At 41.1% G+C, this 13,455-nt stretch overlaps 1 long non-coding RNA gene across 1 annotated transcript; it reads left to right on the plus strand.

Moving 5' to 3' along the window:
- The first annotated feature begins 11,491 nt into the window (after positions 1–11,491).
- Positions 11,492–12,777, plus strand: LOC122992711. Its single transcript, XR_006406115.1, has 3 exons — positions 11,492–11,926; positions 12,242–12,379; positions 12,545–12,777. It is a non-coding gene; the product is annotated as an uncharacterized LOC122992711 (long non-coding RNA).
- The last annotated feature ends 678 nt before the right edge of the window (positions 12,778–13,455 follow it).

Below are 13,455 nucleotides of genomic sequence, written 5' to 3' on the forward strand. Positions count from 1 at the left end.
CAAATCACCTGCAGGAGAAAAAACACTTTTTTTGTTGTCGTTTTGCATGTGACGCAGCGGCTTCATTTACTAATGCAGCTTGCCCTTACAAGACCCCGTGACGACATGTTGAGCCCCATTTACAGCTTTTTAAAAAAAAAAAAAGTTCCCGGTCGCGTCACGGTTCAGCGAAACATACACATTACACGCCTTTAAAACAGGATCGAGGTCATGTAAGAACTGAAGTGAAAGGAGTAAATATTTTTTTTAGCCCCCTGCTGTAAACACGCTCGACCCACAGTTACTTACTTTACTGTTTATGCATATAGCATGAGTCACAAAAACGCTGAAAATAAAGTTATAACGCCAAGTGAATGTAGCATTTTGGCTGCAGAGTATCATGTATCAGTGTGTGTTGGCGTTAATATAGAAGAAGCAAATCTAATGTGATTGCTGCACACAATACAGGAGAGTGACACTGGTTATAAAGAACATACAGATACATAAATTACAATAAATGTCTCATATATAATAGGGGTGTAATGTAAAGCTAATTTATTCAGTGTTAATTTAAATTATAGGTGGGCTCTTCATACATTTATACAGTATATACATACAATTAGAACCCTGTACCTAAAATATTAAAATAATAAAGAATAAAGTGTGTATGGTTCCTTCCTGTGTGACTAATAATGATCTGCGTGGTTTCTTCTTTAAAAACTGGAGGTTGTGTAAATAATGTCTTGTCTATGATTAAAAATGAGAAAAGGTGCTGACTCTTCTGGCCATTTAGCATGCACTTTAACTATTAGTGTGCATGATAGCACATTAGGCCATAGCTTAATTTAATTAAAAAATTATTATTAGAGGTTGTGCATACAGTGGGAGGAGGTCCAGATGAAATGACTGTTGGTTTTAAGAAGAAAAGACGAAAAAAGACAGAAATGTGAAAAGCTCTGTTGGCACTTTTAAAGGACATGCTCACAATTTTTAAGTCTGTTTTATAACAATATTCAGGCGTCCATATGAACACAGAGAGGTTTGCTGTAATCATTCCAAGTGTTAATACTGACCAATAACAGATCTCTTGCCAGTGGGAACCTGACTATTGTTTTAAGGCAAAACTTGAAAAATTGTGAACGTATCCTTTAAGATTGTCCTCAACTTCAGATCCTCATTTTCCCGTCTGGTCGGGTCACACAAGATGTTCATGGAGCGCGGCTTTATCGTTGGGTCATGGAGGTAAAAATAACACTTGAACATCAGTCAAACTTTATCTTGCACCGCTCCACAAATGTGGTAATGTGACGGCCCCTGCCTGACCTGTCTCAGGAGTGCTGATGCTGGTGTGGTAATGTGTTTATCATATTTTTGTCTATAAAAAAGGTACCTGGGAGAGTGTGGGTGTGGCAGCCAGCCGAATTTGGAGCACCTGTGCCTAATGCTGCCGTAAAGGATAAAAGGCCAACTCCCAGCGTTGTTCTCTCACCTTGACTCTCTCACAGCAGCCAGCAGTCACAGGCATTTTGTTTTGTTTGACTCTGGTTTTGTTTTTACTCCGCAACACTTAACACTTCATTACTCACACACCCACACTTACACGACTGATGCTACTGACTGACACGCTCCATATTCGCAAATTACTGCTTTAGTTGTTCACTTTGTTATAATAAATATCTTTACTTTATTGCCATCCATTGTGTCCATTCCCATATTTGTCATGGCCTAGGAGCCGGGTTATGAAATATTGGGGGCTCGTCCGGGATTTGAAGCCGGGTCCTCAAACGGTTGATAAAAATGAAAAGTTATTGAGGATGAATGTCTGAACTATCTACACCTCTGTGCCTCATTCAGTCTATATTTGTTCACATTTTGGTCAGTCTGCACTGAAAAGTCACGCCGCATTAGCTGCTAGCCGTCCCTGTTAGCTCCTCAAATATAAAATGTGCAGACACCGATCACCTGGATTACTTTTGATACTGAAAACCAGAGATCTGAAGTTAAAATAAGGGCCTTTTTTTCTCTATATTAGAAATAAATTTCACGGATGTTAATCATCGATAGACGTCAGCACTCCTGCTATTACTGGAAAAAGTGAGTTCCTCTGATTCGGGTTCTTGGAGAGTGTGTTTGATGTCTGTGCATTGACTGAGTTATGACTCTAAGAGGAGGAGGAGGTGTGATTTAAATGGAAGAATTTAATGTTATTCGCATATGCTCAGAGCACATTACTGTTCATCTGTATATCATGTATTTATATTCGGTTACATCCCCGGTATCTAAGCAAATGGGCTCCACACCTGAAACAACACACACACACAGATACAAGTCAAACCCAAGCAGTGATAAATGAGTGTGTGTGTGACTGGGTGAACTTCAGAGTGTATACATATTGGCTGTGCCTTTTGCATGTGTGTGTGTGTGTGTGTGTGTGTGTGTGTGTGTGAGAGAGAGAGCGTCCCTGCCACCAGCATCCAGCAGTGGGGAATCAGTGGACCAGATGTGTGTGATTTATGGAGTGGCAGAAGCTGCAGCAGAGAGGCCTCCAACGTGTTAAACATTATTAGCTACAGATGGAGCCACGTTCGCACCCAACAGCGTTCACACACACACACACACACACACATCAGGACTTTGACGCCCCCCCCCCCCCCCCACCCCCTCTTTCATCCCTGCTTGCGACGCTATTTCTGCATATGTGCTCAAGCGGGTCGTTTCGTGAGGATTCAAATAGCCGTCTCACCCTGCGCTGACCTTGCTGTTGCTTTTTCAACAGGGTCTTCTGAGCGCGGATGGACGGACGGATGGACGGGCGGTTTGGTGCCATATGGCTCTGCAACAAGACCCGGCAGGACGGTGGATGTGGGAAGGCCATCCATGTTTTACACACACACACACACACACACACACAACACACACATACACACACAAACACAAAGCACTGACCTCAGAGGGCTGATGAACTGAAAGAGATATAAGAGGAGTAGAAAGGGGGAAATAAAATGGGAAAAAAATAATATTCATTGCTACTGTGGACCTCCTTAATCTCCAAGGGGGGAACCTCTAGCCCCAAATCAGTGCCTCATTCATTCATTGTCACTGAGCTGCCCCCTCCCTTGCCTTTTGTGTGTGTGTGTGTGCAGGATATAGTCACTCAGAAACTGTCACCAGGACTGATTTATGCTTTTTCTCCCTCAGGGCAAACTCTCAAGCTTCTCTGCAGCCATCCATCTATTAATCCAGCAACTCGGTCATCCTTTTATTTGTCATTCCATCCATTCATTTGTCTGTCCATCCATCCATCTATCCATCTTGCTAGCTAGGCAGGCATCCATTCATAAAGCCAGCTACCCAATCCTCCATTGATTTTCCTGCCTGCCAGGCTGCTACCGAGCCTTCCGTCCATCCATCCATCCATCCATCCTAAGACTTTTATATGGCCCAAACAGTTGTCCTTATCGACACCACTCAGACTTGCTGTAAAGTGTGTTGGGAGATTGGCACTTTAAGATGGCGTGACTTTTACTGCGACGTAATGGCTGATCGTTAAGAGTAGAATCTAGATTCCAACTTATTAATGATTGGCAAGAATGTGTTATCAAACAACAAATGGACAGAAATAAAAAATAAAAATCTGGTGCATACTTCAACTTCAAATTTTAGCCTAAATTAATTGATCTTTGAGACATAACACTATATACAGGAAATTATATTCAGAAGTGACAGTTTTTGTGGTTTAAAATAAATACACTGATGAATAAAAATCTAATGTCATTCATTTGGCAAAATGTATCATTGGGCCCTGATTGACCCCCAGCTCCTCTTTGATCTGCATGTGGATCTTCTTGCTCATTAGGTACAATGCAGACTACATGAGGCAGCTTCAGTTTACTTTGGACTGCCATCATTTACTGCACCTTGACTTGAGCTTTGATTGCATTTTATCAAATCACAATCCAGCATGGCATCCTCTTGTATCAGAATCCTTTGGAATCCCTTACTGAATCTCATTAGCTGTGGCTTTCAACTTTCAAGCAACTAAAGTTAAAAGTACTAAAACTTAAAAATCTGTAGTCACCTTCCGTTGGATGAAAAAAGGTAGAAAAAAGGCAAAGGGGGGATTTGGTGTACCTAACTTCTAGTGGTATCATTGATCATTTGGACTGTGTTCTGTCTCCAAATGGTTAAATCCTGCTTCTTATGTGTCTTGGAGACCAAAAGAACATCAATATTTCAGTCAAAGAATGAAAAAAAGACCCAAAAGCACTGCAAAATTATCCGTAACTGGTATCTTCACGCTCTCATTTTTAGTCACCATAACCTTCCTCTCAGTGGAGGGATTGGCCTCTGAGAATTTCACGCAATCCAGAAACATGTCAATCTACCTGGCACGTCTTTCTTTTTCAATCTCCAATTACGCATAGCGATGCACACTTATGGTGTGCCATGGAACATATCTCTCTCTCTCCACACATCCATTTCACCACCTCAGACCAGTCCCGGCAGACTGGTCTCAACAATATATTCCATCTTCCTTGCAAAAGGTCTACTGTAAGCCCCTACCTATCCACAGACTGTGGAAGGTGAACCTCTCCGCAAATAGCTCCAACCCAAATTGGAAACTCATCTGGCAGAACATGTAACTATCTTCCAGTAACTCCAACCATCAAATTATTCATTTTTAATTTCATACAAAGAACAAACTTCACTCCCCACATATTGCAAAAAAAAAGAAAAAAAAAAGAAAGCTAAACCATCACCAAGCTGCACCCTATGCATTAAAAATGTGTTGTTTTTTTTTATATGGTCTGGGAGCGCCCAGGGGTTGAAATATTCTGGAAGAGCGTTTCAGAGATGCTATCAAGCATATTGTCCAAACCAATCCCTTACTTGCCAGAAGTGCTGTTACTTAATGACAGCTCCAACTTGGAGCTCTGTGTGAGGCATAGACTTCTCTTGCTAGCTCGCCTTACAGCTGCCAAGCAACTAAGAGCTTGTAGATGGAAAGCTCCCCCATTCTATCAATATACAAAAGATGGCTTCTTGACTTTATAGAAATAGCAAGCATGAAACACTGGGCTACTAAAACGTAAAAAACTTAATTTACTTGTTCTGCTTGTCTAAAGAGGTCCAGGGTGGGTGGGTCAGGTTGGAGGGAGCCAAAGGGAAGGATATGGGGTGTTGGGGGGGTGGGGAGGGGGGGTGGAGTTGCAAAACAGATGCTTTTAGTGACAGCCTAATTAATGTTCACAACCTGCTGTTACGAGGGGCGGAGCAGGTGAACTCAAGTGCAGACACAGGCAAGGAGACAGGGGTATTGTGGGAACGAGGTGTTTATTTTTAGGAGGAGGAGAGGGAATGCAGCTCGGGCTGGAAGCTGGGAAGAGCGGGGGTCCGGGGCAGCTAAGTAGGAGTGACGAGATGAGGACAAAAGAACAGGATGGGAAAACAGGCAACAAGAACTAAATGCTAAATAGCAAAAAAACTGGTGACAAAGTTGGATAGAAATGTAGTAACACTAACAGGTAGCAGAGTCTACAGTCTCATAGAGTGGAAGTGGCAGGGCTGAGTATTTGTAAAGGGCTTGATTACGGAGATGAGGTGCAGCTGGTGTGGCTCTGCCTCTGGCACACCTGCAGACAATCACACACACACACACACACACAGGGAGACAGAGGATCGTGACACCTGTGGATACAACTTGAAAAAAAAAATTAGATGAGTAGCATAAGATATGAAACATTGAAAGTGATCTGTGAGATATTTGGTCAGACACCTGTTTGAAGAGAGCCACATTAGCCAGACAGCAGCCAACAGTTGGTTGATAACCTTGACGTAAATACCATTAATTTGCTACAACTGATAAAATCTGCTGTCAGTGATGTTTGTCAGTTTAGCTAAAATGATGGTCAGCTCTGGCTCAAAAGTAGAAATCTGCTACCTAAAACAGTGAAAAGAGCAAAAAAAAAGCTCTTTGCAACTGTTTTACCAAGATGGAGCCAGTTATCATAACTCATCCCTAGCTGAGTGTCATTGATTGAATAAGGAATGTGGAAGAAATGTGCAACATGTAAGGTATAAAAACTACCACCTCCACAAGACAGGGCCTTAAGATACCCTACATCCCCCATCTGAAAATGTTCAGTTTATAATATTACCACAAATGCAGCAGCTGCTCACTCTGCCTGCTCCCCTCTGGTCATGGTTGAGCCTAATTGGGTTCAAGTTGAGTATCAAATCTCTAATCCAACCATCCACCGCCCCCCCCCAACATATCCATGCATCTATGCCTTAGGCTGTCTATCCTTCTGTCAGTTTGGGCAAATGACCAGACACCTCAACTACTAGTTTCAGCGTGGTAGCTACCACTCCAACACCAGACATCACTTTACTGTTTTCCCATCACCGTGTCTGAATGAAACTTCTGCATCCTCTCGTCGTGTAAGGTAATATAAAACGAACAGGATTAAAGCGGCAGTGAATACGGAGCGCGAGTGGGGTAGAGGATCGAGGCGACGGTAATACTGACTGACACGGAGGGAGGTTACAGATGAATAAAGAAAAGAAAAAGAATGAGCGCATAGTCTTGTTGAACACAGAGAAGTTGAGTGTGCGGGGGTTTAAAAGAGGCAGAGGGACAGAGAGAGAGAGAGAGAGAGAGAACGAGAGAGACAGATGAGGGCTCAGACTGAGCTGACAGGTGTAATTGGAATCTAAATAGCGGGGAGTGACGTTGACTGACAGCGGCTTAAACCATCCCGGCGACGCCCTTCCCCTCCCAGTGACTCTCCCCAGCAAACACAGTGCTTTTATTTTATCCCACTGCAAGGAGAGAAAAGACTACACACACACACACACCTCTCCGGGCTTTGACCCTTGTGCTTCTCCGCCTAAATCTGTGACCCTGACATTTGCATCTCAACCTCCAATCAATGGCAGAAAAGAAGTTTTGTGCTTCGCTGGAATATAGCTGCTCGGATTGACTGCAGCTTTAGTGCAAAAACGAGTTCCATCATGGCATCAACTTCCTCTGTTTATATGAAACCTTTAAATGACCTACATACATGCACAAATTCCTCAGAGTTGTGATAACACACCTAGAAAATGTCTGGTTAATGTCGAGCATAAACAAATAAGCAAATGCAGCCAGACAGTAAGTATAGTAAGTAGCACATTAGCAAACCTAACGTGGGTGTATGAAAGGTGGCAAGTTGCTAGTGTTCTGTCAGTGGGGTAATAGAGGAAGACTATCGCCATGGCAACAGCATTAACACACATACACACACACACACACACAAACAGAGAAATCATTGGATCTAATTAGCCAGAAAGCTGACTGGGAGATGCTAACGCTGATAATGGCTGGATGTGAGAGGAACAGACGGTTTGAAAATGGCAAAGCTTCGTCTTGTTGAGCCACCTCCTGTTTTTTTTTCCTCACATCTCCGTCTCTCCGCTTCCCTCGATCCTGTTCACTGTCAGTGTAGGCCCTCCACTGTGGTAAACATGGATGTTATGAAAGTCTTTTGAAAAGACTTAAGAGCCTGAATATCATTTGAAGATGTTTACTGACGTGTGCTAGCCCCGCAGGGACGGTTATCGAACAGCCCACAGGAAGCAGATATAGTACATTAGCTCCATTAGAACCTGGGAGAGATACAAAAAAAAAAAATATCATGCTCCAGAATGAATAGAGATTTTGTAACTGTGCTGTTTATCATCTGCTAACAACCATAATCAATAACAAATATGACAAAGGTTTCACTGCAGTTTACAAGATGGACAAAGTAGACAAATGTGGAAAGAATTATGAGAAAGTATTGCATCACTGAGATGTTTGTGAACTTTAGCAGATGTAAAAATGTTCACTAAAAGCTTGTGTTAGTCAAAATCACAGATTATATTTACTTCCAGAACTGAAGACCTGAAACAACCACAAGTTTGTACATGTGGTTGTGGACGAAGTTAATATTCTTTCATATTATCAACTCCTTAAAGCTGCTTAATTAGCTATTTGGGGGCATTGGAACTAGCTTAAGACACAACATCTGACATATAACCACCTTTTAAAGTAGGTACGGCTAATGTAATGTTAGCAAACAGTTGACTGTTTACACATCCAACTCACATGGAGCAGCATTCATCAAGTGTGTTCAAGTTAATATGATTCATTTAAGTCCAATATCCATCTCCTTTTAGCTCGGTTTTGGTCTCAACTAAATTCTGAGAAAGATATCTGTCTCTTTAGCTGTTAAATGCTCCACTGACTTCACCAGCTAGCTGCTAACATCCTGTGCCTGCCATTTGATGTTGGTGCATGGTGGGTTTGTTTGAGCTTTTTGCTGTTAATGGAAATATAATATTTGTGAGCAGGAAAACCACATTTGCAGGTCAGAAAATCAAAATAATGAGTTAAAAAGAGGCGAAAAAGCTCCATAGAGCTTGAATGCAACTACAGAGTCTACAATTCACTGTGGGTTCATCACTATGGCAACACTCACATATCATCTGATGAGTCAAATATCCAACCTATATTACTTTTAATGTTGTTACAAACCAGGTGTTGTTGATTAAACTTTCATATCCGTACACATTATTGTTCAGTTAGGTATTTTACTCGTTCCAGTGGATCTTTAGCCAAAAGTACATTAAACGTCATTTCCAGAGCAGTTACAAAGCAGTTTAATGGTGGCCAGTTTTTCAGCAAAGCAATCTCCAGGTTTTCCTGACACCCCCTCAGAACCGAGGGCAATAACCGTATGTGTGGAGCCTCCATTTTGCACCAAAACAGTCAAGAGGGACTCTGCTGTTTGCAGGACCCAACACTTCTGCAATTGACGTTCTGTTATGAATTACGCTGTCCAAACTGCCTCACCTCTGACATTTTCTTTCTTTAATCCTTACAAAGAAAAGTAACATCGCTCATTTTCTTGGAACAGTCTTCATACAGTAATAACCATAATTAACATGCCATTGTTGGTTATTTGGGTTTGATTACCATGGCAACTGAGTCACCTAAGATGGCTGGAGTAGGCTGTTCTCCAGACCCCTAAGCTGCTGCACAGTAATCTGTGTGAAGGAGAAGGAGAATAAAAGAGAAAGAATGTATTGAAAGAGGGAGACTGTGTGAGAGAGAGAAAGTAAGATGAAAATGAAGAGAGATATAAGGAGAGAGAGAGGAGGGGAGGGGTGAGGGACTATAGCAAAGAGGGAAGACTAAAGAATAAGATGGAGAACAAGTAGAAGTCCTTCACGCTTGATTCAGTGGGATTAAAATAAAGATGTTTGCTTCAGGGTGGCCACAGATCCCGCTGCCTGATGTACAGCCTACAACATGTCAACAGAGATGTATTTCCTATTATCCAATCGCACACAATAAGGATACACATACAGTACAAAGGATCAAACAAGTGGCCACAATGGCCAAAGACTTTTATTGTAAATAAAACACACTCACACACACACAATGCACACTTCTACCTCCCTTTTTTCTCTCACCACCTATGGTTTTCACACACAGTTTTCTATTTTTACTCGTATTCATCAGCAGATGTCAGAGGAAAGGCGGAAAAAGAGAGAAAGTGAGAGTGACGTCATGCGTTTCAATCAATGCTTTCGCTCCTGAGAGAAAAGTTTAAGGAGGAGGCAGGAGGTGAGATTGATAATTTCCCCTCTTTTTCATCCTTTATTTATGGTGTTCAGCACCAACCGAGTTATGCCTGAGCCCTACTATATAATACTGTATAAAGCCACGCAGTACAAATACGCACCATGTGAATCTGAAACCACCGTGATCATGTTTTGTGTCTAGATCATATATGTCATTGTTGTATTATGTGAGATTAAGTTTATTCACACATCCTGAAATATTTTGGATGTAACACAGCATCCAAAGAGTCAGGATGTGTGAAGCCTAATCAAAACAAGAAAGCAAAAATATTAAATTAAGTATAAAGTACCTCTAAACCAGGTTGGATTACCAACTGGGAAGAGCAGGAAGCTGCCCAGGAGCCCCAGTAAGCCCAGGTTTCCTTTATATCATTTGGGTCTACATAATTTAATTGGTCTCAAATGAGTTAGAAATTTGCTGCACTGAAGTCCAGTATGAACTCTGACAGGTCCTCCATCCTCCATCTACTGGTCCTGCTCCTAAAGAGAGACTCTGTGTCAAAATCTAGTTTGAAGACTTTAATAGTTTTAGTTTATATTGACCTCATTTGTTGTAAAGTTCTGTTTTATCAAACTGCACACAGAAAACTGTGGGCAGGGTAGTATTATCTCATCATAGGAGCGCTGTAAGGCTGCAAACAACTGTTATTTTCATCATCAATGGGTCTGATGATTGGATTGTTCAGTGTATAAAATGTCAGAACATAGTGAAAATGATGATCAATATTTCCCTGAAGCCCAAGTTAACACATTCAGATTCACATATTCAGCTTGTTTTTGTCTGACTAACAGTCAGAAGCTCAAAGATGTTTGAGTTTATTATCATGATATAAACTGGAAAAACTAAAATATTCACATTTGAGAAGCTGCAACCTGAGAATTTTTTGGTATTTTTGTGTTTTAAAAAAACAAACATAAATTATTACTCAATTATCAAAATGTTTGCCAATTAATTTTCTGTCAATTGACTAATCCATTAGTCATATAATCAGTTTAGCTCTAGAGTAGTATCATGTATGGTGGGAGTCAAAGGGTCACTACAGGAGGTTAATCCAGCTGTGTGATTGGTTGGACCAAACAAACATATTATTATAATGTTTCCAAATTATGTTCCAAGTATTGTTTCCAATGTTTTTCTCTGTCTTTCTCTCCCTCTCAAAAAACAAAAAACAAAAAGTAAATTTGCTCAGCACTTGTGTCATTCTCAGTGCTGCCACTAAAGATTATTTTAATTCAAACAGGAGAGACTTAGTTTTACGTAGTGAATGGTGTTTATTGGACAGCATGATAATGAAGTCTTTGGCGGTTAGACTCCATCGTGATGTGACCGAATATGGAGGGGCGATGAATGCAGGAATAAAACCCCCCGATGGAGTCTAGACACTGGTGGCGGTGATGGAGAGGTGTGGATCGAGGCGGTGGGGCCTCGCCGTAACGTGAGGTTGGGCGGACGAATGATGATCCGGGATGGAGTGGCGTGGATCGAGCTCCGGTGTTGTGGCTGAGGAGGAGGATGTCGTGGAGAAATGACAGCTGACAGCGGCTGACAAGTTTGACAGCTAGGCCGTGATTGGCTGTTTAGGGATCAAGGAGGAATCTGATTTGTTAACTAGAGGTAACTCGATTAACAGCTGATGTGAAACCAGGAGGATCCGAGAGAGAAGAGTGAAATTATGAATGAATGAATGAATTTACACTAAGCTTCATTTAATCTATTGATTATTTTCTCAATTAATCGATTAGTAGTTGTTGATTACTGTTTTCTTAACAAAAAAACCTCAAAATGATTAACTGATCATCAAAATAGTTGCCAATTAATTTTTCAGTTGATCAACTAATCGAATGCTGAAATTAACAGCAACATTTCAACTGAGACCCACTGAAATGATTCACTAACTCGCTCATTATAAGGCCCAGTGTTATCTGCTTGGATTCTTCTACCTGGAGTTATCAGTCTTGTCTATTCTTGTGTTTTTGTATCATGCACATAATAGTACCTCATACTGCTCAGCAGGCTACACTCTGCTTTTTGTAATAAATCCCTTTGGATATTACAGCATCCTGGTAGAGCCCCAATAAATCAGGTCCAAATGCGACTGAGAATTACTGTTTGTCTGTCTTGCACTGGTTAGCATTGATTTTACACTTATCGCTCCTTCCTGTGGAATACGAAGAGACGGAGCCGAGGAAGTGATGTGACAATGAACGAGGATGACAGCGATGTACTTAAAAAGAAAGCAGATGTACAATGGGTGTGTCTGCAGCTGGGATTATATGGGTAAGTGTATATATATATATATATATATATAGAGAGAGAGAGAGAGAGAGGGAGAGATTTAAAAGATATAATCCATTTTAGTGTGTGTGTGTGTGTTTGTATTTGTGTATTTGTGTTTGAGCCCAGTTGGTGCCAAGGGAGTCAGATGGGCCACAGGACATAGTGAATAAATCATGAGCTTTCCAGTTGCTCTGAGACAAACATTTATTCTGTAAAAGAAGAACTGGAACAAGAAAAAAAAGAAGAAAGAAGCACTTCATTCTCATAAAGCTGTGCACTAATTCTCCCTCTTTCTCTCTCTCACACACACACAAGATAACTTTCCACTCTTGGCCTCGATGCACGCCAATCTGCAGTCCGTTCACCTCCTTCTGGCTCATTTCTGCTGGAAATCCTCCAAAGTGACCGTACAAGGGGGAATGATAATTGAAATGCATGACAGAATAATATAAGGTGAGGGGAAATTGATTAACATAAACGAGATATGACATAGGCTAAACGAGATACTGATGTGCAGGATTTAGCGAGCTGAGGTTCTGCAGCTTGTTTTTAAATGTGATCTCTGTTTGATCTACTTTGGCCAGAGGTGTTGTGCTTTGACATGTGGTCTTTCCACAGGTCCTGTGTGTGTAACCTGTGCTGCTTTTATTTGCCTCCCAGCTGGTTGTGTGTGACCCAAGTGTGTGTGCATGTGTGTGAAATACAGAAAGAGACAGAAGAATCCAATACAGAGAAAGAAAACCCACGGGAGGTTTTCAGAAACTCTGCAGTAGGAAATGTGTTGCAAGATTTTTTGTTTTGTTTTGTTTTGTTTCATCCTGTGATACAAAAAATGTCTTTTTATGACCTTTTTCCACAACAAAAACAAGACATCACCTAATAAAAACTAGGTAATTATGTCAAAGATGGTTTGATTTATTGTTAAATAATAATAGTATCCTTCAATGTCCAGGAACGTCTTTTCTTCAGATTTAGCTGCTTGACCTGTAAACAGAAACCTGCAGTTCAGTATCATTGTGTCTCTGAAAGTGATGTTAGCTAACTTTACCGAATTTTGGAAGAAAAAAAGAAACAGATTATAGATGAACTTCATCTACAGTCTCACTGAATGTTACACAAGTGGCAACAACACAGCTGGAGTAATAAAATCATGCATATCAGCACGCCGACATTTACAAAAAACAGAGATGTAGCGGTGCGTATATATGCACCTCTGGGCAGAGCAAACAGATAGTAGCAAGCTGATCAGGCACATACAAATACAAATACAGAGGGAACACACCAGGACACAGTTAGACTTTGAGGGATGTATCTCCAGGAGGAGACAATGAGACAGACAAATCATTACACAGGTGGCTGCTGCTCGGCGGGGGAGAGTGTTGATGAGAGCCTTTGTTCAAGTAAGAGAAGCAATACTGTGATATAAAAAAACTGCAGTGAAAATGTCACATAGGCTAGGTAAAGTATTAGTCTATAGCCCAATATACTATACAAAAGTAGAAGTACTCATAATGCATAAAAATGCCCCT

Source organism: Thunnus albacares, chromosome 11, assembly GCF_914725855.1.
Source record: "Thunnus albacares chromosome 11, fThuAlb1.1, whole genome shotgun sequence".
Taxonomy (NCBI): Eukaryota; Metazoa; Chordata; class Actinopteri; order Scombriformes; family Scombridae; genus Thunnus; species Thunnus albacares.